The sequence below is a fragment of the Vulpes vulpes genome, chromosome 1, assembly GCF_048418805.1.
Source record: "Vulpes vulpes isolate BD-2025 chromosome 1, VulVul3, whole genome shotgun sequence".
Taxonomy (NCBI): Eukaryota; Metazoa; Chordata; class Mammalia; order Carnivora; family Canidae; genus Vulpes; species Vulpes vulpes.
This window is the reverse complement of record NC_132780.1, coordinates 146972069-146981985: the sequence shown is the minus strand read 5'-3', so window position 1 is coordinate 146981985 and position 9917 is coordinate 146972069. Positions and strand designations below refer to the sequence as shown.

Below are 9917 nucleotides of genomic sequence, written 5' to 3'. Positions count from 1 at the left end.
CTGCATGAGCCCACAATTTAAGTTGCATTTTCATGATTTGGCCATTATCATTGGCAAAACACATAAAGGAGATTTTGTTGGACTTAGTTTGCCTCACTGTATTTGGCTGAGTGGGTTACTGTGATGGGTCAGAACAGAGTCATCCCTACACCTGGAGTAGGAGAAGAATCAGGCTTGTCTGAGTGATGTAAAGTGGGTTATCCTCAGACAAAAAGTTCTCTAATACCAGGCAAAGTAGGGGAGGTGTCCTGAAGAGACAAAACCAAGGGATGACCACTATAATCATTTTTGCCAATATAGGAAGTTGAAGACTAATATGAATGAGTTTTTTTCTGACAAATGAAATATTGATAATTTATAACATTACATATCTAACTATTTAACCTTATTTTTTAAAACCTATGAATATGGAGTTTAGGGGAACATAGCTGAGACTGAACTGGATTTGCTCTTTTATTTGCTTCTCTATTTGCCAAATCACACGTCCAAGAAGATCCTAAGACTTGACCCTTACACATACTCTCAGAGAATCTACATTAGACATGCTTTTGAAATACAGGGTTCTCAGAAAGTGAACAAGGCATTTTTTAATGGGCCATCTGTAAAAGTGCTGAATGACAGAAAGATTTTCTATAAATTTTATCAGAATGGAAAGTATAATGTGTACCCTGACCAGCCTCCTGGTAATATAAATGTGATAATAAATGGGAACATGAATTTGTTGGGCTTGAGCTCTATAAAATAACTTTTTATTTTATATCAACCTATAATGATGTAATTTAAGAACTGTTTTTTGTTGATCCCTTTACTGTATTCTACTTTATTCATAGTCTCCCAATTTTCACTACCCTGAAGCAAAACAATTGGTGAAATAAATTTAATTAGTATTTATTGCTATTTGTCTAGTATAAAAAAATTCCATTCCCTAGATTTTGAGGGATAATCGAAATGACAATTATTAGGAATTAAAGATGCCACTTTAAAAATTTTAGTTTCTTCTTAGAGCTCACCTTAGTTACTATATTTCTAATGTATTAAACTAGACATTTTATTTTCAGAAGAAAATTTTATGACACTATGTTTACAAGTATATCAGTACATTATCATTAATATCAACTACATTTATTTTGCACAGGGAATATTTAAAATAGGCTTAACACATTATACTAATTTTATTCCTTTTAAGAAACTGCATAAAGTGATGAATAAAGAAAAAAAAAAGTAGTTAGGGCTGGGTTGAGCCCTAGCCATTATATTTGTTTATAGCCTCACAAGATTTTTATAAATATTAAATAGGATAATTCATGTGAAAGTGACTAGCTTGCAGAGAGGAATTTTTGTAGATGTGCAGAATAATTTTCTTCCCCTTTCCAATTCTTATTTTCCTTTCCTCCTTTTTCTTGTTCTTCTCTCTTTTTATCTTCTCCATTCCTTTATTCTTTTCCATTTTTTCCTCCTTCCTTATACTTCTTGCTTCTGAAGGGGAACAAAATTTGCCACCCCAAAATGTATCTCTTTGTTATAAGGATCATCTTGAGCTTGTCGTTATTCTGATTTTTCGTTATTTTTTAAATTGAGGTGCAGTTGACATTGAGCTGGTTTTTTTTTTTTAATAAACTAATTTTTATTGGTGTTCAATTTACCAACATACAGAAAAACACCCAGTGCATTGAGCTGGTTATATATAAGAAACAGCACACATAGGAAAAGCAGTGAAAAAGCAGCAAAAGTTACCCTTTTGTAAGAGACATTTACATTTATAAGGAAGATCTTCATTTGTAAGTGTTCCTTTCTGTACCAAGAGAAGGATGACTCACAATCTCTAGAACCTTTTATCAGTGGAGTAGGCAGAGACTTAAATCTGTGTAACAACCTTACCTTCTTTTACTATGCTTTATTCGAAAGCTTCCATAAATGGTTACCCACCCCCCAAATACCGTCTTTGTCTTTAGCTGGAGACGGTGTTTAAGGTGATGGCTTAGGCCATGTGGGGGAGTAACTCAGGTTCCTTGGGTCTTTCCCATGTATAAAGGAGGTATATGTGTTATGAATCCTCTGTTTTTCTCCTTTTATTATAGAGGGCTATCAATTAAGAAGTTACAAAGGTAGAGGAAAAATTATTTTTCTTCCCCCATATTTCTCTCAGATTATCCTTTTTTGTTTTGTTCTGAAGCTCCATGTAGTTCCTTTGAGAGCTTCAAGGCTTCAAGGCTCATATCGCTTTTTTTTTTCCCACTAGAAACACACCCAGGACTTTATTATTCTCAATACAAAAGACAGGTCTTCACAAGAGGAGGGAGTGAATTCTGTGGGAAGAAGGCTGCTACTAGCCAGTGATGAGTGGGTTCCGTAGGACCATGATGACCGAGTCCCTGTGCAGGAACATCTTGGAGATGTAGTAGTCCTTGTTAGCTGGCTTGGACTTCTTGCCCTAGCCACTCTTGGGGACGTTGGTCCACATCTCTTTCACATTCTGTAGCACCATGTTGCAGTGCCTGTTGAAGGCCTTGACGCAGCCCAGGAGCTTCTAGTTGTTGTGACAGTTGATGAGCACCTGGGTGTTGTTCTTGACTGACTGCGTGAGCACAGAAAAATAACCCGTGTTTAATTCTTCCTCCTCCCACTTCTGCAGCTCCTCTGGGGTCCTCTCACTCTTGGGTTTGTTGAAGAGTCTCATGATGGTAGTGGCTGTGCTTGCAGGTCAAGGTTAAGTCCAGTAGGTAAGGCAACATCTCTGTGGAAGTTTTTCCCACACATTCTAGGATTCACTCTGGACTAACTTGGCATCTACTCCTAAATGAGTGTTTCAAGATATTTGGTGTACTCACTGATATACATTGAGTCATGTAGTGAAGAAGTGGAAATGTGTGGAGAGTGAATGAGATAATTTCCTTAAAGAAACTTTGGATCCTTCTACAAGAAGAAAATGATTGGATGCCGGATAATCAAAACCCAACAAATGCTCACTACATTTTTTTTCCTTTAAGGAGCTCACAATTTAGTTGAAGAGAAAAAAATATCTGTTGCATCATATACAGAATGAAAATAACGTAACTGAATTCAAGTTTGTATGCCCAATGCACAGTAATGGCAATCACTGAGACATCAGGTAAGTAGTAAGGAAAGAGTTTACTTGAGACAGCCAAACAAGAGACTAGAGGGCAGGCCATGAATCCATTTCTCTGAAGAGTTGAGGTTGGGTGTATTTAAGGATAAGGATGTTATGGGATATATAGGTAGAATGGAATATGCTGAATGGATATAGGGAAAAGAAGGGTGTCTTCTTGTATAAGCGCACACATTCAAGAATCATGTCTCTTCATGGGACGTATGCAAAAACTGGCAATGTAAGCATGATGAATGGGGAGGAGAACTTGGTGTGTGTTATTGCAGAGGTAACTGTCATTCATCTTGCTCCCTTCTGCACAGTCACAAACATTCTTCCTGGTTTGTTCGGGTCTGAGCTAATCTACAATACAGGCTCATAAATCAATCAGATGAGCCAGAGTTAGGGTAGAACGGTCAAGCACTTGTTAATGTGTCAGTTTCAATAACTAATAAAAAATGTCAAGTAGAATTGCTGATAAATATATTTATCTTTATGATGATTTCTGTAGAGCAGGCACTAACTGTAATGGTTGTGAACACAGTCTAGAGCCAGAGACCCTGTGTTTGATTCCAGATCCTCCACTTGATAAGCTTAAATTCTTAAATTCTTTATACCACCGTTTTCACATTTATTCTAGTATCTTCCTTAACTGGCTATGAGTTAATACCTGTAAAGCACATAGAGCCTTGCTGACATATAATAAGCATATAAATGTTAGCTACTATTATTGTTATTTGAAAGGACATCTATTTCAGTTGGAATAAGACTAAGAGAAGCTATGAGAAATAAGAAGATCGTCCAAGTAGAAACAAACTGATGGCTAAAAGTATGAGGAAAGGTGCATTCATGTTCAAGGAACAGTATCCACAGAGATCACAATACAAAAACGTAAGAATGTACCTCTCAGAATCTTTGTGAAGTGACTTTCTCATTCTACTCCCTTTCCTTGATATCTTTTCACTTTATATTCCTATTTCTTTAGATCACTTACTTCCTCATCTTTCAAGACCCATTCTAGGTTAGGAGGTCTTTTTTTTAAATTTTTTTTATTTATTTATGATAGTCACACAGAGAGAGAGAGAGAGAGGCAGAGGGAGAAGCAGGCTCCATGCACCGGGAGCCCGACGTGGGATTCGATCCCGCGTCTCCAGGATTGCGCCCTGGGCCAAAGGCAGGCACCAAACTGCTGCGCCACCCAGGGTTCCCGGTTAGGAGGTCTTATTGAAGAGAGGTCACTATCTAAAATTGTTGCCAGCCTCATCATCCAGATTTTGAATGGAAGATGTAATATTACCACAGGCCAAGTTACAATCCTTCCTCACTTCGTTAGTTCTCTCTTCCCAAGGATTCTGATGATTTTGTGTTTAGGTTCCATAGATATTCCTGAGTACTCATCTTGCTTGACTTCTTTGAATTATTTTCTCCTGCTAATAACCCAGTCACTTTCTTCCAGAGATGTTCCTTTTTCAATGTTATGGTGAAATGATCTATTCGAGTTGCTCCTGTATTGATGGTCATTCTTTCATAGTCTACTTTCAGGAGCCTCCTCTTGTGCTCTTATATATTAATGCTTGCTCTTCAAGTTCTTTCCTGGGCCACTTTCTTTTGCCCTTTCACTTTCTCCTGCAAACCAAGTATAATTCATGGGCTAATGGCTCTCAGATCTGTATTTCCAATATAGTTTTTTCTCCTGAGACACATATCTGTGAAGGCATCTCCCAACATCTCCTATCTAATGTCTAAAGAAAATGAAAAATCATAGTAAACCTAAAATGGGGCTATTTATCTTCCCAACAAATCTATTTCTTTCCCTCTGCTCATTATTATCTACCTAGATGTATGGTCTTCAATCAGGTTTTCATCCTTACCTTCTTTGTATTATTAACTTTCCAAAAGTCTTGAGTCTATTCCCTTAACTACCCTAGAATCACAACCTCATCCTATCTACATCCCCCTGCTCCCCACTCCATTCTTGTAATTGCTTCCCAAATGGTCATTCTGACTCCAGGCTTGTTCCTCTCTGACCTATTATCCATAGCTTTTTTTCCTTTTTAATTGTCTTCCTAATGATAAAATTTGATTAGAGCATGCCCCTGCATGAGGTTATTCAATGGTCTCCTATTGCCTTCAAGGAAAATCCAAAATATTACAGGCTTCTTGACTTCATTTTTAGCCTATTTTATATTATTTCCTCTGTCTTGCCCTGTTTTTAGTCACTAAACCCTTTTCTGCCCTCTAGGCTTCTATGTGTACTGTTCTCTCTCTGCACTATTTTTCTTCCTTTCTTTGGTTAAATCATTGTCTCTTTGACCCTTTCTAATCCTTTGTTTCCATTTCACTAAACACACTGGATTTTCCACATGCTTCTGGTACCAATTTATTTTAGTCTCCTTTAAGAGATCTTTGTCTTCTAAGACCAAACACTTTGTTGTCCTGTCCTGGAATAATCAATGAGAACTTCATGATTCCCTAACTAGTCTTCTTTATCATCCTCTCCATTCAACATTCATCCTCTTTGGTCCTCTCCATTTCAAATGATTACCTTTCATCCACACAACTGTCCATATTAAATTCTGGGAATTATCCTTGATAACTTCTTTTCTGTTACACACATAGTCAATGAATCTCCAGATTTCCTGATTTTACTATCTAGATATTTCTCAAATGTCATCATGTTTCCCTCTATTGCTGCTCCCACTGTGTTTAGATCTTCATCATTTCTGATAACAATGACAAAAATAGCTAACACTCATTTTTATGGGATGGTGCTCTTCAGTGTTTTTATGGACTATTTTAGTTAATTCTCACAGAATTTTTTTTATTTTTTATTTTTATTTTTTTTTTTATTTATTTATGATAGGCACACAGTGAGAAAGAGAGAGAGGCAGAGACATAGGCAGAGGGAGAAGCAGGCTCCATGCACCGGGAGCCTGATGTGGGATTCGATCCCGAGTCTCCAGGATCGCGCCCTGGGTCAAAGGCAGGCGCCAAACCGCTGCGCCACCCAGGGATCCCAATTCTCACAGAATTTATCTTTGAAATAATGACTACTATTTTTGTCTTTATGTAGATCAGAAACTGGAGGGTCAAAAAAAAGGGATACTGGAGGGTCAGAGAAGTTTGGCAACTTGTCTAAAGTCACACAGCTACTCAGGGTTCATGCATTTTTAAAGGGGCTCTAAAATACAATGACAAAGAGTCCTTTGTTTTGTAGTGGTTGCCCTTAAAGTCAGATTACTTGTACTTAAAATCTTCCTTGCACTTTTGTCAGAATATGTCACATGGCCTACTTAAAATCCTGTTTCTAGATTGAAATCATTAAAAACATTTTCTGTTACTTTTTCCTGCTGGCATTGATGTTGCCTTTCAAAGTGGATTTGGGTCAAAGAGTAGTCATCAACCACAGTCACTAAAGGCAGAACACTCTCTTGTCTCTCTTCTCTTTATACAGTGGCATGAGTATCCTTAGAGCTTTGAATCCCCAAACTCTGGAAGGGCTTCAGTAGGCTTAATATTTTGTTTTTCAGCCCACCTAAAGGAAAACTCAAACAGTGCCTCCACTACATAGCCACACTCTCATTTCCCACCTTATCCTCTCTAGCTCATTAGATGTCCACTGCTTGCCTCCCAAGCAGCTTTCCTAATTATGTCGGTGGCGCACAGCTTGTCTTCTTAAAGACTGTGTTTTGCACTCTGTTCGTGCCATTTCACTGGAGAGGAAATCTGCATCTGCGCTCCTATGGAAGCCATAAGGTCACCACGTGAAAACTTGGAGGGCAAAAAAATGTTGTCAGTAATGAGATCTCAGGCATTTGGAAAGTTCACAGGGTCCTTTGTACAACACTGAAGAATCCCTCTGTTTCCTCTGGTGCTGTTTCATGCTAATTTCAGAACACCAGCCAGTATAAGGCATCTCAACTCAAACTTCAGTTCACAGTGGAGCCCCTTTCATCCTTTTTTGCAGCAAGGCAGTTAGATTTATCTTGTTGATCTGTGGGAAAAAAAGGAATAAAAAAACACAGTCACATGAATATAACAGATGGAACAAATTGAAGGGATTGCTCCTACCACTTTTCAACCTTATTAAAAGGAGAAGGGAAAATTGTTTTTCAACGGGGCACCAATTATTATGATTATTTAATATTTTAAAATTATGTGACATTCTAGAAACTTTAAGAATTGCTGGTATAGGCTGAATAACAATAATACCAGATTAATTCTATCATAGTTACAGGGTTTTCGTAATCATTTCGCTGGTGACAAAATTGATTTTTGATTCTTGACTCCTCTGGTTATATCTCGTTAAGGAGCAGGTCCCCACTCTGTGACCTGTTTGAATATACTATACAGAGAAAGTCTGGGGATGGCATAAAGGAAATAATTGACTCTCTGACCTCATGCTGTTGCCACTGCATCTTATTTAAACTGTGACATTTGATTAGTGTATCGATTTGCTCAGGAGATTCTGGGATCACACTCCCAAAAAGTCCTCTCATTATATTACCCACTGTCCTAGTTTTCCAACATTGTGTGATTCTATCTCTAGGAGTGTGCCTTCACAGTACAGGAAAAAGAAAACATTAGTAAACTTTATGATAGAATGGATTCTTACTCCCCAGATCCAAGTTTTTGATTTGTAGAATCAAATAAATTCTAGCAAAATTATGTGTTCAAATCCCCCAACTTTAGGCTGTAGAGTAGCTAAGGTCTTGCTCTTGCTCTTCCTTCATTAATCTTTTTTTCAAAAAGTATTTTTGTATTGAGAAGTGAGTCATGCCTTAAATTTGCCAGTCTAACAAGTAGGAAATGAACGTTCATACTGTTACCTCCCTGAGGCTGTCACATAAGGTATTCAGCAATAGGTCCTTTGTGGCTTGAGTAGTTGTTTTATAGGGCACAAACCATCAAATCCACTCTGCTGTGTTATTTTTATGTATGTATTTGTTTTTTTGGAGTGATAAAGAAAAGGGGTGGATTGGGGGGGAAGGACAGAGGGAGACAGAGAGACAGAATCCTAAGCAGGCTCCATACTAAGTGTGGAAGCCATTGTGGAGCTCGATCTCACAACCCTGAGATCATGACCTGAGTTAAAGTCAAGAGTTGGACACCTAAATGACTGAGCCACCCAGTTGCCCCCTGTGCTGTGTTATGATTTAGCAGTCATTTTGGTTCATAGCACCAGATCATCTATATTTCAACGGTGTCATCCTATAGAAGAGACCTTAGTATAAAACTATTTGTGGAATTTTAGCATGTAAAGGATATTTTAAATAATAACTTGAAAAAATGGTGATTTTTACCTAAGGATTATGATTTTGTCTAGTTTCTCATTTAATTATATCATTTCAAGGGACACCTGGGTGGCTTAGTTGGTAAGTGTCTTGATTTCGGCTTAGGTCATGATCTTAGGGTGGTGAGATAGAGCCCACATCAGGCTTCATGTTCAGCATGAGTCTACATGAGATTCTCTGTTTCTGCCCCTTCCCTCAATTCCTGCCTCTTTCTTTTTCTCTCAAATAAATAAATAAATCTTTAAAAACTTATGTCATTTCATTACTATTGCAAGGTTAAATGATATAGGTCTCAGTTTCTCCTTTTTGTACACTTAACTACCTACCTGACTGCTCACATTTTAGTTGCAGCATTACATACTATTTCTTTGAGGAAGGTTTCTCTGACTTGACTTGACCCTGATCCCCACTCTTTCCTGCCTATACCATTTTACACTCATCATTACTTTCCTTTGTAGCTCTTATCAAAAGTGTGATTATATATAGACTTGCAAATTTACTGTCAGTAATTTAATGTCTGTAATTTTCCTAGGAAATTATGAGCATAACCAGTGTGGAGCTATATTTATCTTGTTCGACAGTGTGAGACAAACAATATGTACATATAAATACTTACTGAACTTATAAATTATTTCCAAAGAGATACTTAACATTTAACCCAATGCATTAAGCATAATTTGTAACAGGAAACTCTTTCACTCAATTCTAAAAATTTGGAAGAATAATTACAACGGCTCCCTTAGAGAAGAAAAATGTCATCCACAAAGGAACAAGAAATAAGAATGAGTTTAACAACTGATTTATTAATGGGCACTTGAGATACTAGAAGTAAATTGCACAATATTTTGAAAATTCTGCAGGAAAAATATTTTAAACCTAGAATCCTATACCCAGTTAAAATTGCGTTCAACTTTGAAAGTAAAAAAAAAAAAAGACATTTTTGGTTATTGGAGAAGTTAGGAAGTTCATCATTTGCAAATTTTTTTCTACAAAGATTACTGAGGATATATTTTACTAACCCAAAATAACTATATACCCACATACATACACAGAGTGTGCCTTTCCCTGTGCCAACACATTAATCCCCAAATTAAAGGTTAAACCAGAAAATAAAACCCAAAATCTATATCTGGAAGGTGTTTGAGCCAGATTTGGGCAGCTATTGACATACTTGGGTATGCAGAAGAGCAAGTGTACAGGCATTACCTTGATGTTGATAATACTTTAATGAATTTGTTCAAAATGGAATGGTAACTCTCACAACTTATAAAGGAGGAAAATTATAACTTATAAAGAAAGAAAAATCTGTCAATCTAACTATAAAAAGAAAAAGTGGAGGGAGGAAAGCAGCAGAAAAAGATAGTATAAAAGGTATCAAGATAAGTTCAAATATATTGTTAATTAAAATATTGAAAAGAAGACACGGAGGAGAGGGTGGTCATCTTGTTTTCCTATATTGACATCATTCTTTGATGGTGGAGGAACCTGATTTGAATTGACTTAAGTACATTTGAATT

General features: G+C 37.0%; 1 long non-coding RNA gene and 1 pseudogene across 1 annotated transcript in view; both read right to left on the bottom strand.

Annotated features, from left to right (window-relative positions):
* Nucleotides 1-1220: 1220 nt before the first annotated feature.
* LOC140595084 (small nuclear ribonucleoprotein Sm D2 pseudogene) lies at nucleotides 1221-3814 on the bottom strand (annotated as a pseudogene).
* A 338-nt stretch (nucleotides 3815-4152) lies between these two features.
* The window catches only part of LOC140595089 (uncharacterized), a 58465-nt gene continuing 52700 nt past the window's right edge, over nucleotides 4153-9917 (bottom strand). Inside the window, exon 3 of the long non-coding RNA XR_011996474.1 lies at nucleotides 4153-7100. This is a non-coding gene — a long non-coding RNA (uncharacterized lncRNA). The remainder of the gene's footprint in view (nucleotides 7101-9917) is intronic.